Raw genomic sequence first — 18,809 nt, 5'->3', positions numbered from 1 at the left:
TATATATATATATATATATTAATATCTATAAAATGACTCTCGTTTATTCCAGTTTCATTAGTGATTCGATTTCTGTCGGTGACTTTGTGTCATGGTTTTAGCACGCATACTGTACTGGGAATTGATTTGTCGAGTAGGGAAAACCGGGGCTAGTTGTCACATGAGGAAGTTGCCATAAGGTTCAGTTACACAAATGCTTGTGTTCCTTATATAGCCTATTTTGGTTTCAGACACCTTCAAAGTAAAATTAAAATACCATCATTATTTTATAGAATTCATAAAACTCTGACATATATTCTAACGAGATCCAAACTGCAAATCCAAAACTCATAAATTCATAAATGCAAACTGCAAATTCAAGTGTGTTCTCAAGAAAAGGGTATTTTGTCAGGATGTTGTGTTCAATATATTTTGCAAATATAAAATTAATTACAATACCTGTCAGCCAAAAACAATGTTTTTTTTTTTTGTTGTACATTACCATTTACATTTTTGCTGTTTCATGAATTTTGTTTTCTTACATTTTGCAGAAAAGCCTTTAATAGACCGGCTGACCACTTACCTTACTTTAGGCATTAAGAAACTGTAGATTTTTCCTAAGCAAGGAGTAAGCCAAAACCCTAAAGGTTTACTCAGTAATAATTTCATTATTATTATTATTATTATTACACATATGGAAATAAATAGTATTTAAAATAATAATAATAATACCCAGGCTTTCAGTGCATTAATGTGAACATATTATTATTTTTTTTTTTATAGATTAAGAGGCTGAATTACTGTCCAAATTGTTGTCCTTTAACCTAAAAATGTGCTTTGTGTCGTAGCTTGCATACAAATTAACAGTCTTTATTCACATGCGACTGTATCGATCTGATTTAATTGAGTTACATCAGCAAAAGTCACTGTAATAGTCAGATCAGGTATAAATAGCTTCTGGTTGCTATTATCTGTAGTGACATCTTGAAATTTCAAGCAGCCTGCAAGCTCATTATTTATAATGAAGTCATAGGGTAAATCAAAATAATTCATTAAAATACATTTGTTTAATACATAATGTTCAACACATCCTATTAAGCATGTGTCAATGTATGCCAGATGAGTGCTAATTGTTTTCTATGAGCAAAGAGAGGAGAACAGGGCTAATTGTAACATTGTTTGGTTTTTTCTCATTTACTCAGACTATATGTAAACACACAGCAAGCAAGACAAACAAGTCGATAAGGAAAATGCATATTTGAATAAATTTTAAACCCCAGAGAGGCTTTTTTTTTAAATGCATAATGACATCAGTGAAATACAACTAGTGTAAACTCTACCCTTCATGCACATTTTCATATAAACAGTTATGGCAATGTATTCTGGGTTGCCCTCCGAGTATTGCAGTACTTGACCCACTAAAATTTGCTTTCACAGCTGAGAGCTCATTCACTGAATGGTGTGGTCAGTATTGTCTTGCATTTCAAGTTACAGCTTGTTGACATAGATTTTTTCTTCTTCTTCTTCTTCTTCTTTTTCTAGTTGCTGGTCCCCATTGACTTCCACAGCATAGAAAAATACTATAGGAAGTCAATGGGGCCCAGCAACTGTTTGGTTACCAACATTCTTCAGAATATCTTCTTTTGTGTTCATACATACAGGTTTGGAACAATTTGAGAGCAAGTAAATGATGACAGAATTTTAATTTTTGGGTGAACTGTCCCTTTAAAAGCCTTGATGGGGTTCCATCGTGCAGTGTGAACACAGCAGCGACTGAATGCTACCCCAGATAGTCACGCAGTGTGAAAACAACGGCGATCCGACGAGTTTGAAAATCGTGCAGTGTGAACTCGGCATAAAGGCTGAAATGCATTACACAACTTTTACAGTCTGAACAGATATTTTTCAGCGCTAGACATCATACATTTAAACGCCGTCGACAGAATCGTCGCGGTTTGATTATGTTTGGAAGACTGCTTTGCAAAGCATGCTTTTGATGGGTTGCCATGGCCACGTACTATAAGCAACGCTTATTAAAAGTCTTTGGCTTATAAGGCGATCCAGTTTATGGAGTTAATAAAGTAGCCAAGTACAAAGCACAGTATTTTGGTTTGCGGATTGTTCGTCCAAAATTAAAATGCTGTTCAAACCTGTATGACTTAGGCTACCTTCTTGTGTGGATCTATCTATCTATCTATCTATCTATCACAACACAACAAGAAAGATAATTAATTGCTTCTCAAGTTCACCTACATTGAAGTTTTGACAAAACAACCCAACAGGACTTTGTTTTATATTTCTTCATGCGATTTTAGATGCTCAATTGTGCATAAAGGCTGATTATTTAAAGCTCACAACATGGATGTGGCTTTACATTGGCCATTATTGCATGCTTGATTTACCCTCTATAATGCAGAGCACTAATTCTGAGTATGGGTCACCATACTTGGCCACATGTCACGTCACTTTCACTATATCATAAAATAATAATGAGCTGAATATATAAAGTATTTGATTTGTTTATAATCAAAGAAAAAAGTCTTGACCAGGGGCGCATCAGGTACTCACGAGCGAGACTATGGGTGCTCCAGAGAGGGAACAAAATGTCAAAAACAAAAAGTGGGTGTTGACCCTGGCCTGATGAAGGCCTGTTTGGGCTGATACGCGTTGGTGTTTTTTAACATGTAGCCCTGTCTTACAATAAAGGCTTTTCGTATTTTGTCCAGTGCCTGGACGTGGATTATTTTTGTTTCTTGCAATGGGATCCACTTTTTGTTTTTGACATGTAATTGTTTATATTGATTGTACATTAAGTTGTGACACTTTCTTTGAACAGTGACTGTAGAAAGTGACAAGATAAATGTTAATGCAAATAAGGAAACATATAATATCATCATTAAATTTGTTGATATAATGAACATACCAGAGGAGGGTGTTTTATGCAGGTCGGTTTAGGAGTGTGTCTGTCCCATATGAGTAACATTTAAGGGGATACTCCACCCCAAAATGAAAATTTTGTCATTAATCACTAACCCCCATGTCGTTCCAAACAGGATCGTTCGACACAGAATAGCATACGCAGTTTGCGTTCAGTGGATATTCTCCAAAATGGCACTACAGTGATGCGGAGAGACACAGAGGAGACGAATTGTTGAATAAAGTCGTTATTTTTGTTTTCTTCGTGTACAAAAAGTATTCTCGTCACTTCATAATGTTACGGTTGAACCACTGATGGCAGATGGACTATTCTGACGATGTCTTTCATACTTTTATGGACCTTGACAGTGTAATTTACTTGGCAGTCAATGGGACAGTCACAAAATGTTCATTTTGGGGTGGAGTATCCCTTTAAGATGTCCTGTGAATGACTTCACAAGCAAACAAAGGAGAAAATTGTAATTAGGAGCTTGAGGTGTGAACATAGCCAAAACTAGCCCACATTTATCTGTCATTTAATTCTTTAAGTACTGCGCTTATCTAATGAACCATACAGCAATGACTTAATAGCACATTTCAGCCCAGAATTCAGTCCAATTTAGGATATTTAATTGCAGTTTGTTTACAGTTGTTTCAGGACAACATTCCCCCTAACAGGATGCCAAGAGCAGTGAGTGCCTTCATTTATGAAAATATTTTAGTGATGCTTATGAGAGTCCTGCTCAAAGAAAACCCTCAGAAAAGTAATATGATGTCCCAGACAGCAGCTGACTTCGCGCCAGATCTGTTTTAAAACCGGCGAAAGGGAACAGTAAGTTCCCAGACAGCAGCTGACTCCGCGCCAGATCCGTTTTAAAACCGGCAAATCCGCCTTACAGTCACATCCGTTTCACTGCTGTAACACGGATCCAGCCCGGGCACGGTTTCAGTGAGCGGGAACTACAGTCGCAGAGCGGATCCGGGCCACGTCCGTGGAAACGAGCACGCGTTTTTTTCTGGAGTTCAAATCAAAACAGAAGACGTCAAGACGATCGAGGCGGATACAGACTGCTCGCTGTTATCCTCAAAAACCTCACCAAGGTATGTCACACCGTGTGATCAAACTGTTCTACTAATACATTAATTTCTTATTATGTTGTGTACTCGATAACTGAAAGGTTTGGTGTTTTTATTGCTCCCTAGATCTGTGTTGGACTGTAATGTTGGCGAACACTTAGGCCTGTGTTATCAGAGGACTTGCTAACATGAAGAAAACGGTCCAGAGGTCTGTAATTATACGTAATTAACGGATTTTAACTTAATTACTTAATTTAAACTTTAGTAATTTTAACTGCTTCTATTAATTTTAATTGTTTAAGATTGCTGCGTGATAATTAACGTTAGTGTGATGAGCTAGCAATGTTAATGTTTAAGTGCTAACCCTTAAGGCTGCATGCATTTATTTGATCAAAAATAAAGTTAAAAAAGTAATATTGTGAAATATTATTACAGTGTGAAATAACTATTTTCTATTTGAATATATTTTAAAATGTAGTTTATTCCTGTGAATTTTCAGCATCATTACTGCAGTCTTCAGTGCATGATCCTTCAGAAATCATTCTAACATGCTGATTTAGTGCTGCATATTGGTACTCAGTTATCAATAATGGTTATTATTATCGTAAAAAAACAGTTTTTGCCTCTTAATATTTCCTGGAAACATTTTTATGATTCTTTGATTAATAGAAAGTTCAAAAGAACATAATTTATTTGAAATATATATTTTTTGAAACATTATAAATGTTTTTACTTTTATCAATTTAATGCCTATATGCTGAATAAAAACTAATTTCTATTAAATAACACACACACACAAATCAAACATTTGAATGGTTGTATATCATGGTTTCTGAATATATTAAAGAGCATAACTGTTTTTCAATGTTGATAATAATCAGAAATCATCCTCCACCGTCACCGTGGCTGGAGAATCCCTTGCCTCCGCCTCCAGCCTCTGAGTCCCAGACTCCGCCTCGGCCCGTCGACCCAGAGGCTCCACCATGGCTCCTAGCTCCCTTCTCTCCACCATGGCCCGGCAGTCCACTGGCTCCGCTGGGCTCCCTCGTCCCTCCGGCTCCGCCTTGGTCTGTTGTCGACCATCCGTCGCCCCGGGACTCCACTCCTCCGGTTGTGACTCGTCCCTCCGTCCCTCTGGCTCTGTCAGGCTCCTCCTTCCATTCGGCTCCTTCTCGGTCCTCTGTCACTACAGCTCCACCGCGGCCTTCCGAACCCCCACCTCCGCCTCGGTCGCCTGAGCCATCTGCTCCGCCTTGGCCCTCCAGGTCCTCCCCGTCGCCCTGGCTCATCGGCTCTCCGTCTCTGCCTCGGGCTCCTCCTCCACCTGCTCCGCCACCATCGGTCGGCCCCCTGGAGTCGTCAGCCCATCCTCCACCATGGCTCCTCCCTCCGTCGGCTCCACCGTGGGTCGCATTCATGGCTGTGGCCTAGGTCCCACCTGGCTCCGCCTGCTCCAAGTTCCTCCTGTTTCCTCCCTGGCTCCTCCCTCCGTCTGGTCCACCCTGGCTCCTCCCTCCGTCTGGTCCACCCTGGCTCCTCCTGTCTCCTCCCTGGCTCCTCCCTCCGTCATCTCCATCCTGGACTCTGTATGCCGTCCTCCACCCTGGTGTCCGTCCTCCATCCCTCCCTTTGATCCTGCGGCGTGAGGACGCACCTTCCGGGAGAGGGGTGAACTGTCACACCCCTGGACTGTTTGTGTGTGTGTTTTTCTTCCCATGTGCTCCGTGACCTAGTTTTCTCCCTTGTTTGATTGTGTTCATTTGATTTCAGGTGTGTCTCATCATCTTCCCTCATTTAGTCTTGTATTTAAAGTGTTGTCCGTTCCTTTGTCCGGTGTCGTCCGTATTACGTGCTACGTGTGTGTTCCTGCCAAGCCCTGTGTTACCCCTGTTTGGGTTAATAAAGACTGTTCTTCATGACTCTCCTTCGTCTCCGCGCTCCTACAGCACAAATGTCCCTGATTGCAAATAATGGAATATTCCATAAATTTGTGACCCCCAGGAAATGACATTAATGGGAACCTTTCTATACAGCAGCACAACCATTTAAACATGTCACCAAGGTTACAAAAAAAAAGAACAACCATGTATAGAGAAAAGATAAAGCACATGAACAAACAATACATTCTAAAGGCTAAAGCTCTTTGAAAAAGAAGCCTGATTTTGTACGCTCTTCATGGAAACTGTCATGTGTAGCACAAGGTAAATATGTGATTTGCTAATAGGAATCAAACTGGCTCCACAGGTAGATTATTACAAGATCACAGTGGACGCAGAGCTGTTGAAGCACTCAACGTGCACAGAATGTGTTGATTCGGTTTGTTGAGCTCATTTCGGAGGTGAGCTTTTGTTTGCCCTAAGAACTTTGATCGGCTTTTGTTCTTATCTCATTCACAGGTGCCAAAAAAAGATACAGTGCGCTATTTTAGATGAGACGTGCTCTCTGAAAAAACAAAACTTCATAACTTAATGGAAGCAAAACTCACTTTCATCAAACATCTATTAGAGTAGCGCTTTGCCTTGTATTACATCAAAAGCATGGATTGGGTTGGGTTGGAGGGAGGTGTTGTTCTATAGAACCCCAAATCCCCATGAGTCAGGCAACTTTTGAGGCATTACCCATGCCGTTATGAAGTTCTCTACCAGGAACTTCATCAAACGTTCACTTTCCCAGCAGGTTGCCCATGGGAGACGAGTCTCTGTCATAGAGCGCTTAGATCATCAGGTATCTCGCAGTGTTTAATCAGTGTCTCCACATATATCAGCTGCTCAAGCGAGACAATACCAAAGGGGGCTCGTCGCACCCCGTCAGCACGCCAGCAGTTTAATAAAACAACCGAAAACTAATGCACTCATGCTGCTGCTGGCAAAGAGAGAGAAAGCAAAAGAGTGAGTGAGTGAGTGAGTGAGTGGGGGAAAGACAGTATCAGGGAACCTTTACTCTGTCACCCTTAATTAAAAATGGATTCATCAAAAGTGAGGAGAGAGACAGAGCGACAGAGATTTTCAGGTCACCGTACCAGTGTCTGTGATAAGAAATTATATAACACCCCTTTTGTTCAGCCAGACGGCTCTCTGAAGTACAGATGGCTCAAGATGAATTGTGATGAAACAATGCAACTGCAGTGTTACAGAGAGAAAGACAGTGTCGTGTTTGCTAAAATATTATTCTTTATGACACTCATTTTACTAATGCATTCATGTAGAAAGCAGATTGTATTTTTGAGCATGTACAACTGCTCTTCTTTTTTTTTAGTAGAATACATAATCTACCTTTCAACAGTTAAGGGTCAGTGAGATTTTAAGAATGAATTCAAAAAATAAAATATTTTTATTCCGCAAGGATGTATTAAATTGATCAAAAGTGACATTAAAGACATTTATGTTCCAAAAGATTTCTATTTCGAATAAATGTTTTTTGAACTTTCTATTCATCAAAGAATGCTGAACAAATTGTATGGCTTCCACAAAAATAACTAGCATTTTTAACATTGATATTAAATAAGAAATGTTTCTTGAGCAGCAAATCAGCATATTAGAATGATTCTGAAGCATCATGCGATACTGAAGACTGGAGTAATGATGCTGAAAATTCAGCTTTGTCATCATAGAAATAAATGATATTTTAAATTACATTCAAATGGAAAACAATTGTTTAAAATGGTAACAGTATTTCACAATTTTACTGTATTTTTGATTAAAAAAAATATATATATAAAAAAATAAAATTAATAACATATTTTTGGCTTCACTAATATCCATTGGTAATTATTCCATAACTTTGGGGCATCATTTACAAAAGCTGAATTACCAATGTTTTTTCGTATGTTGCTGGGAACCTCCTATAAATGAAAATAATGTTCTTGATGGAATGTAATTCATGAGAGTTGACAATGTTTGTTCTTTGCTCATTACAGGCTTTGTATGCACCTTAAAAATCTATTCTAAATTTTATATGAGTACAGTGCACTACTTTTGAACAGTCATGTACATTGGCTGTTTTTGATCTTCTTAAACCACCAATTAAATTCTGTCAGTGGCTAAACTGTAAATTAGAAGAAGGCCCGGTTAAGGGTAATAAATAGAAAGCTGCGGTACTTCTCAGAACTGCAGCGGATCAGCACCTGGCAACATTCATGTCAACTAAAGGTCACCTACAAGCTTTGTCACAATGAAAAAGTTAGACTTAATTTGTTGCCCTTCTCACAGTGAGGATGTCGAGAGAGAAACACAATATGCAGCATCCCCAGGAGGAGGCTAATGGCATTTGAAAACAGTTTGATCAGTTTTCAAATGATTTTAGATATGTGTCATTTAAGACAATCTGAAGTTAATTGAACATGAACAGTTGCGAATACAGCTTCACCCAGAAATGACACCATTTGTTCATGTCTATATATGTAGCTTTTTCCCTAACAAAAATATTCTGGCAAGCCCCTAAGGCAACTTCTCTTAAACATTTTGCCCCAAATTAACCATAAGCTTGCCACAAATAAAAACAAATCACAAATGAATATTCATACTTTATAATTATAAAATTCTTTATAATTATAAATTCATACTTTATAATTACTTCATAATTAGATTTCTTCCTCCAAAAAATTAAAACAGGACCGAAACATCCTGGGGCAGGTTGAATTTGCTATGCAGGTAAGGAATATTATTTTTACTTCTATGCTTACACAAGGAAAGGTGCCATTAGTTTCATTATTTCTTCTCACATCAAAGACACTCAAGACGAACCTTTATCCTGGATCCTGATGGTTGTTTGATCTTGTCTGAAAATACAGTTCAAGGACAAGTTGGAAAGAGTGAGTTGAAAGGTAGAAAAACTCTCAAAGCTTCAAAAGCTGTCCAACAACAGCACATTACTCATTATTATACCATCGTCAAAAATTCCGACATTTCATACATCATCAATAATTCAGACATTTAATTGCATCATATGAGTTCAGCCCAATGCTCATTATTAACAGTGTGATGGGATGCATTTTGATTTTGTTTCAAGTGATGACATAGATGTCAGAATATGAAATTAATGATATGTTAATGATATAACACACAAAAGTTTGCAAATAATATCTGTCATACCCTTAATTCTTCTGAATACGTTTGTATAATATTTGAAAACTCTTACATAAAATGAAGTTTTAACCTTTTTTTAACATGCTTAAATGATTGAGATGCTTGCAAACAAAATCAAAAACTCTGGCCGGCAGGGTTATGCTGATCTTTTATTTTTATTATGCACTTCTATGTTTTCAATTTTAACATAGAAATTGCTAGTAAATTTTACAAACTATTACAAAGAAATTGAAATTAACACATTTAATTAAACATCTAAAGTAGAAAAACTGAAAAAACAAAACTATTTTTTTTTAATGTAGCAAGTGAATTAAAACTTCAGAAGTGAGAAGTCAGAAAGAGCTTTATTGCCAAGTATGCTTGCACAAACAAGGAATTTGTTTTAGTGTCACAGTACACAGGGACAACAACACAGAGACAATAAAAAGTAAGATGAGAATAAAAATACACATATGTAAATATAAATAAACAAAAATAGAAAAATAAAATGGAAAAATAATATAAATAGTATGTACAGTTGTGCTATAGATAGATTAGAATAGGAATAGAATAGAATAAGATGTAGGGATGTACTAGGATGTGGGGTATATATAATGTACAGTATGTTCAGTGTATTCAGTTATAATGTACAGTATGAAAAATGTATTAATTTTTGAGTGCACTATCAATTTAACACCTTTATTAAAAGTTAAAGGTTATTTGAAACACAAAAAATAGGGTAAATGGGCATACCTAATTCAGTTGATATAAAATATTTATGTAAAAAGAAAAACTTTAACACTGGCCAATGACCAAAGTACTGTATACTGTGCATCCCTAATGACAGTACCAGAATTACAGACACAAAAGTACCAGAAATGTCCTTGAAGCAAAACTTTAAATATTACATTAACATGATAAAAAGGATGAATAGCACAATTACATTAATGCTAAAAGAACAGAAACATGACTTACTTGCTTATGCCAAATAATGCATGACTAATAATAGCCAAGAGACAGATGAATTTGTTCTAAAATACCAGAGTTTGAACGCACCGCCCTCTGACATCAACAACAGAAGATCTGAGAAGTGCTTTCTCCTCTCTTAGAACAGTTGATAAGCTATAAGTTATATTATAAATGTGAACGGAGAAGCCGGAGGCTGTGCAGCTTGAAGAGGCAATGCAATGAGAATTTGTCAGATAGAAAAATGGCACGACCTATTCCTTTAAGATTCCCCTGAGAATTAAAACTACAAGGTACCAGTTTTCAGTCATAAGCCAGCACGATTTTGTGATCATTATGCCATAATTAATTTAGAATAATTAATGGGGTGGATCGTGCTGTAGCTCCAAGGTGGATTTGAACTTTGGGCCTGAGACTTTGAGTTGGGCAATCTAGGCGGTTAGCCAACAGGGCAGACGTCCAGCTCACCGAGCGGAGAGCAGTGCAATGCTCCACAGAGATGCATGCAGGTACATTAACATTAATCAAAGTTTTCTGGTCATGTCATTTCGCATATTCATAATCTTGATCTGTGCTTTTATCAGTGGAACTTCATGGCGTGTCAAACTGCTAACTCCTTTTTGCTTTTTAAAGTTTGTCCAACCATCTAAAATACCTCAAAATGTGTGTGTGTGTGTGTGTGTGTGTGTGTGTGTACCTGTTTTTCTATTCTGGTGGGGACTTAAACTAGCTGACCAGACATGTGTGTGTGTGTGTGTGTGTGTGTGTTTTCAGTTAAGGTGTGCTGTTACTTTTCTAAGTGAAGCAATGGCAATTTAAGTCTATTGGATTTGGGTTGTCATAACATTCACACTACCATTCATAAGAAATGAATACCTTTATTCAGCAAGGATGCATTAAAATAAAAAGTGAATGTAAAGACTTTTACATTGTTACAAAAAGAATATATATTTCAAATGAACGCTGTTCTTTTGGACATTAGTCCTCAAAGAATTCTGAAATAAAATGTCACAAAAATATTAAGCTGTTTTCAAGATTGATAATAATAAGAAATGTTTCTTTAGCAGCAAATCAGCACTAGAATGATTTCTGAAGGAGTAATGCTGCTGGAAATTCAGTCTTGCCATCTAAAATAGAAAAAAATATATTTTAAGTTGTAATAATATTTCTCAATAGTTTACTTGACTTGAATGTTTGACTTATTTCAAAATGAACAATAAAAAATCTTACCAATCCCAATTGCCACCAAAATCCCATAGACTTGCATTGTGTTGGCAAGTATGAGCAAATACAAAATACAAAATGATGCCTATTAAAATTATATCTACTATCATGATGCTGTTGCCAGTGAAGATGGTGTGAAAAAAATGAGAAAGAGAGCTGAATAAATGTAGTTATTATTTACAATCCCAATTTCATGTTCTGTGAGACACGTTTTGAAATAAAAAACTGTCTGAAGAACATCAAGCGCAGATGTTTTTGTCAGTAAGGGCAAATAATGTGGGATAAAAGAGCCGTCTCAGTTATTGTGTGTGTCACACAATGGCAGAGGGTAGTGCGCGGGTGAAGATGCTGCTGATCAACAGCAGCAGGCACGTGCACACATCAAAGGGGGCTTGAGCACCTGCCCTTTTTCTTCCTCAAGAGAAAGTGCCCTTTTTTCTTGGGGAGTTTTTATTTTTATTTTTTATAAATGAATATATGTATATATGTCTGCGTGTGTTTCTGTTTGCGCACAGCTTTCCCTGTCAAAATAACAAATAAAAAATCAAAGTATCAGGTCGGGTCTGTGCCTCGAATTTACAGTTAATTAAGGCAGTTAAGGTAATTGTCTTGCTAACATCCATGACTCGTGAGAGAGAGCTAACGTTCCCATATAAGTTAGCTAGTAGTTAGACCAGTGCGCGTACTTTCACTGCATGATTCAGTTTATTAAAATGCATTTTAGAATGATCAAAGAAATTCAAGATATGGGGGCACAAATTTATAAATTTATTTCATTTCATATAGTTAATCAGTATCACGCAAATGTAATATTGATTTTACAGCAGTTCAATGAACAAGAAATATCAAAACAGTATTAATGCATTTGTAACTGCAGGTTAAAACATTAATGTCCTTCATTGAACAGTGTGTAAATGCATCTAAATGCCCGTTCTAATGCAGCTTCTGTGTTTTCTCTGCATTGCAAAGATTAATTTTATCAATACTGATTTCATTTGCTTGGTAACAGCCCAAATGACTTATTATTGACTGATTCAATTTAAGAATTTGACTGAAAAGATGATGCACACCTTTAGAAAAAAATTTTTTTTTTTTTTTTTTTTATATATAATTTCAAATATCAGTATTCAAGGTTTTATGATTAAAATATCAAAACAGTATTAATGCATTTGTAACTGCAGGTTAAAACATTAATGTCCTTCATTGAACAGTGTGTAAATGCATCTAAATGCCCGTTCTAATGCAGCTTCTGTGTTTTCTCTGCATTGCAAAGATTAATTTTATCAATACTGATTTCATTTGCTTGGTAACAGCCCAAATGACTTATTATTGACTGATTCAATTTAAGAATTTGACTGAAAAGATGATGCACACTTTTAGAAATAAATGGCTTAAAAAAGATAAAAATGCCCATGAAAGGTAAAACTCCATTTAAATTTATTGGAAAAGATTAATTTCTATCACTGCTGTGAACTGACCACCACACAGAATATGCAGAATATGAAAAACTTTAGGAGTCAGCTGTCCACGGTAGTCCTTAAGATATCAGCACAATAATACACTCAGCAAAATATTGTCTAATTATCGTTATCGATAAAATCCCAGAAAATACTGAGATATATTTTTTGTCAATATGGCACACACCTAATATGTTTAACGTTTTGTTTAGAAAAAAATAATAAAAATATGAGAAGTGCCCTTTTTTCCACATGTCTGTGCACGTCCCGCATCTGTGTTAGCTTGGAGACCATGTGTGAATGATGTTTTCTGTCACCTTTCTCAACTCTTGCACTTTAGTAAAGGTAAAGACAGAGGGAGAGACAGAAAGGAAAAGATTTCAAATCTCAGTCTTCCATATCTGCATAATGATGCATTATGACTCTGTTTCAATTATACATAACCACATTACCCACTGTGAACTTAGCTGGAACATTATGCTGCAAAACATGTTTACGCATTAGTATGCATATATATCCACTCCAATAATTGACAAGGGGGGAGTGTGGTGCAAAAAACCATTTCCACCATGTTCCACAGGTAAAAAGTTACAGTTCATTAAACATAATGACAACATGCCTCAACAGCGTGATATTACGGTATATAGGTTGTCACAATGGGAAACTGATAATAAATAGAATGTATAGTCTATTTACTGTGTTTTTAATTTTTCCATAGTAAAATAGTACAAAACATTAAACAGAAAAAAGATAACATACAAACATTTTAAACCACTCTGTTGGCCAAACTAAACTGTATAAAATTGTAATACATAAAACACTTATATGAACTTGCCTCAACTTTATATTTATGAAATTAACTCTTTGTAACAGTTCATATTTTCAATAAAAATTCCCCTTTATTTAATAGCTGATTCTTTTCTTTTGCTTTTAGGCTTTTGTGATTTTATTGCTTTATCTGTTTACAGCAGCAGTAGCAATTTGGAGGAATTGTAATTATTTAGGGTACTGAATATATACACAATATAATTTATATACATAATATATTTAATATATGGTTCTATTTTTATATTTATATATATATATATATATAATAATTCATTCATATACATATACTTCATAGTTACTGAGAGCCTTTTGACAACTTGCCCTGGTCTCCTTTATACAAATTATACCAATTGAATCACTGAATAAAAGCAACCATCTCACAAAGCTTTTCAAATTATGTATAGTTTTATCATAAAAGTGGAAATGTTATCATAATTGCTTCTGCATTATGTGGGTGAGCAAATGTGCATGCATTTGAGAATAATTACTGCACTCTCACAGTACATGTTACACGTATCTAATTTGTCTATCTATCATTTTTTATAATGTTATATTATCATAATTTGATATAGTAGTCTTGTTAATTGTCACTGTGGCAGCCTCAAAGCTGCAATATTCAGAACTGACGTTCAACACCATCATGTATGCTAATTATGTCCTTTTCAAGTTGAAATTAGACTGAATGTAGTATCAGTGATTAGTTCTGTTAGCAAGTTCAGTGTGATTCTCCAGTGAAGATCTAAGAAAGAAAGAAAGAAAGAAAGAAAGAAAGAAATGAGGATTGGCAGTCAAGCTTCTTAATATCTCTCATTCCTCAAAAGCATTTTTTCATTCTGGTGGAAAAATAACTCATGGTCCTGAATAAATGAACATTTGAATTGTTTGTCATTGTCAAATATTGGAGCAGCAAACAATTTGACTCATCGCTGAAGCATATTTAACAGGCACACGAATGTTGCTTTACTGGTTACTCTACATTGTTCTGTTTTACAGAAAAAAACTCAGTTTGACTGAACATTGGGAAAATCATAATGTATTTTGCAGAAAATCCAAAAAATACAGTGCTTTTTACCAAATGGCAAACATTGCAGAGATAAACTAAGATGAACTATTATACAAATAAAAACTGATGCTATTTTTTGAGTCATGTGGATTTTGAATGCAACTCGTAATTTATATATTGAATAATGTCTTTAATAAGTTTGATTATTATTGCTGGTCCAAAAAAGCTTTTACTCAGTAATATTTAAAGATGTGGACAGTCCAATCGATTTGCATCATAGGCTTTAAAATGAACTTTTTTCTATTATCTATCCTCCCAATTTTGCTTAGTTTAATTTTTTTTTTTTTTAGGTCAGGATTTGAACCCTGGTTCCCTTGTACATTAATTGAAAACAAGATCAAGCATGACGAGCAATTGACAAGCATGTAAAAATAAATAAATATAATTAAGAAATAAATAAATAAATACGTACATACATACATAAATTATATACTATATATATATATATATATATATATATATATATACACATACATACACACACACACACACACATAATCATTATCAAGGACATACTTCTTTGTATGACAAATGTATTCTGAACTCCTTTTTGGTCGTTCATTAACTGAATGAATGCTCTGGCTTGTACATGCGGATGAGTCAGAGGCCCAGGCTTGTGTTTAATTTCACAGGTGTATCAGAGGCCTTGACAGTCAACAAGTATAGTCACAGAGCGCTACCAACTTTTCCCCTGACATTCACGAACTGTCTTCAAGACACCTCCAAGGACACCATTCAGTTCTGCTCCGTTACTGTGAAAATGCATCAGCCGGCAAAGCCGTGTATTGAGCAAATTCCTGTCGCTAAGGCCACGATTTTGAAAGGGAAATATTGTCACTCCATTTGCCATGAAGATATAATCACCTGACATAAAAGAGCAGAAGCAGCCACTCCAGTCCATTTTTGATGTCTCTAGAAGTGAGTCATCTCTAAAATTTGATTCACTCGCTGAGAAATACAGCACTGTGTAATACAGTGTAGCGTCTGCGTAGAATCATGCATGATCTTTGGGTTTTATGGCTTAAGAGAGCCTTTTAGCTTTTGACATTTGCATATAAATTACAGTTTAATATTGATTCTGCTACAGTTAATTCGAAGATCTAATCTAAATATTTATTATTAATCATAACCAGTTATAATTAGTCATAAATATTTCCCTTTTGAGCTGATTTACTACAACAGCATGGCTAGTTGACCAGCTCCGAACCTTGATTATCTGGTGAAATTTATTAACAGAGAATATAATTGCGTAAGAAGTGCATCTCCATGTTTGGTATATGCTTTTTTTGGTTTCAGACAGACACATGGGTAACATCTTATGCAAGGCAGAGTCTGCAGAGAATAAAGCATTACTTTATACAGGTTAAGGTCACATCCATGGTGGAAACGCCTGATTGAAGGCAAACTGCAGTCCTTAAGTGTAAAAGCACTGAATGGAAATGTTATTGAAGTGCTGAGCAGACAGAAATCAACCTCTGTCATGGTCAAAGAAGCAGCACATTTTGTGCTGGGAGAAATACTGAATACTTTATGTGCCATGCGGACCAAGAGAAGATTACCATATCTCTGTATTCACAGGTACACCTTACTCGGCTAAATATCTAATGACCGGCTGAGGAAACAGAGGGCAACTGTAATATTTTTTACATCTTCCTTCACTCTCATATGCCCTCTTTGGGTAGCCTATATGCACCATATGTACCAGTACAATAGTAATACCTCGAAAATGTTAAATATACAGTATATGAAATCATTACATTGAATTTAATACAAGATATCAGTTGTAGGCGACTGTATAACCACAGCAGGAAGCAATTAATGTGTGCAAAATAAATTAACCCACTGTACTTCAAATAAGAGCATCATTTTGGACCGAGGTTCTGCTTGTTGGAAATGAGTCTCCTAATATAAAACTGCCATAAAATCAACTTAAATGCTTTTTTTTTTTAGCAGAAACATTTAGTAACTTTTTCAAATGACAAAAAAGGACCTTTAACATTTAAATACAATAAAACAATGCACAAAAATGCATAAAGCAAATAAATGTTTCAAACAGATTACAATACAAAAGAATAATAAAGAAACAGATCATTTTGAACCATTAATGCATTACAATATTGCGGTACTCCCTAAAAAAAGTAACTAATTGCGTTACTATAGTTACTTTTTATGGAAAGTCATGCATTACATTACTTTCGCATTACTTTCGCATTACTATCTGGGCTGGGCTTGCTTGTTTATTTTTAATATAAAAAAATTATATTTTTGGCAAATGTAAAAGCAGCTTCACACCAAAAGTGAAACGAGTAAAGGACAAACCAGCTCAAACAAACCTTTCATGCAATTCAATTCTGGATTGCATAAAGAATAGGTTGCAGGAGTAGAAAGTTCAACACTCTTACTTCTGCGATGAAACACAAATGTGATGTTTAACTACTTTTGCTTATTCACATGGTTGAAGTAAAGCAAAGATATTGGTTAATAAAATGGGATTAAACACTTAAAGGAAATCTGCTGCCCACGTTTGCCAAATTTTAACCAGCTTTGTATTGTTACAATGAGCATGTTACCTGCACCCAGATATCCCTGTTTATTTGTCAGCAAAAGTCGATTGGATGATGCAAAACAATGTCATTTTGTGTCATCTGGCAGACTTTTGAAAGATTCAGGCTTTTGTTAAAACTCCAGATTGAATTTATTCATTTTCAGTGCTTTTTCTTTTGTCATGTAGCACTTCTACCAAAATATCTTGTCAACAGGTAAGTCAGGAATGGCCTTTAACTTGACTTTAATGAAATAATGTTCATGACACATTTTAATGATTGAATCGTTCAATTCAGTAAAGTATTACATTTCATTACTGGCTCACAGCCATGATCAAATCTTATATGACAGCTTCCAGTAATCGAGTCTGACAAGAATCTGTCATTCATATTAACTTTTAACCAACATGACAGAGATAAAATAGATAAACATTTAAAATAGACATTTGTTTCGTGATCATTTTTCGGGATTTAAGGACAGCTAGAGCATTGCAGAGCTGTGATATCATACAATTATAATTCAGAGTTTCAACAAAGGTAGAACAATCCAATCAAATTCTCTCTGTTCAATTCGCTCATTAGCTTTGATCCACAGGCAATGCCTAGAATCAGTAATTCTCAGTTTATTTCATAAAAAAAAAAAAAAATAGGAAGGCTTACGGCTGCTGCGAGAAAGGTTGGTTGGATTTCAAGTAAGGTAATTATTTAATAAAGATTCATGTCAAACGTCTTATGAACTGATCCTGGTATGATGGACAGCAGACATATGCAACAACAAACAGTGCATTCTGCTGTTATATGCTAGTCTGGAGCAGAATTTCAAACTGAGCCTGATTTTGCCACCTAATTTTATCTACACAAACATCAGGCATGACATTTCATAGATATGAGGTCACTAAGCATTAAACATGATTACACAGATCGGAGTCTCTCCTAGGCTCAAGTCTGTGTGCATATCCATCAAGGCAGACATTGTTTACAGTGCACATACATGAAAGACGTGATTAAATGTAAATTATTGAAGATGAAGGAACCAATAGATAGGCAAAGCAATCAATTTTTTGTGCTCACCTAGTGTTTAATTAAAGGCTACAGCAAGCTGTTAGCTGTACTAACAGTTAGCTCTGTGGATTATGCTTGTAAAGCGCTGCGTACCTATTAGTGAAGTCATTATGGTTGTTCAAAGACCTTTCATTTTATATGACATTTTATTAGCCAACTAAACCACAAAGAGTAGAGATGAGGAAATTATTATGATATTACATGCATGTAATGTGCAAAATTAATTCATAAAACAACAAAGTGTCCTGTGAGTGCATCGTGATGAAGTAATTATTAAAAATAGACTTAAACAAAATGTACTTTCATGGGGCTTTCGTTTATCAAAAGCCTTTCCAGCAAGAAAACTCATGGCCATGTCATTATGTAAGAGACAGTAAGAGACGTTGAGTTGTGCTGGTCTGCAACGTTAAGACATGAGATGATAGATGACAGTACAGTAAGATGACAGTATAAACTGTTTGCTCATCCCAAAGTCTTGAGGAAGATAGATGGTAGACTACAGAAGTACATTTTCAGGGACTGAGTCATTCACAGCTCGATACCCCAGAATGACATGATCTTAATGATTTTAGACTTTATCAGATGCAGATTTCTTTTCTTCTTCTTCTTCTTTTTTTTTTTTTTTTTTTTT

Source organism: Sinocyclocheilus rhinocerous, unplaced genomic scaffold, assembly GCF_001515625.1.
Source record: "Sinocyclocheilus rhinocerous isolate Xijiao unplaced genomic scaffold, SAMN03320098_v1.1 scaffold1263, whole genome shotgun sequence".
Lineage (NCBI taxonomy): Eukaryota > Metazoa > Chordata > Actinopteri > Cypriniformes > Cyprinidae > Sinocyclocheilus > Sinocyclocheilus rhinocerous.
The sequence above is the reverse complement of the archived record's forward strand: the minus strand, read 5'-3'. Positions refer to the sequence as shown.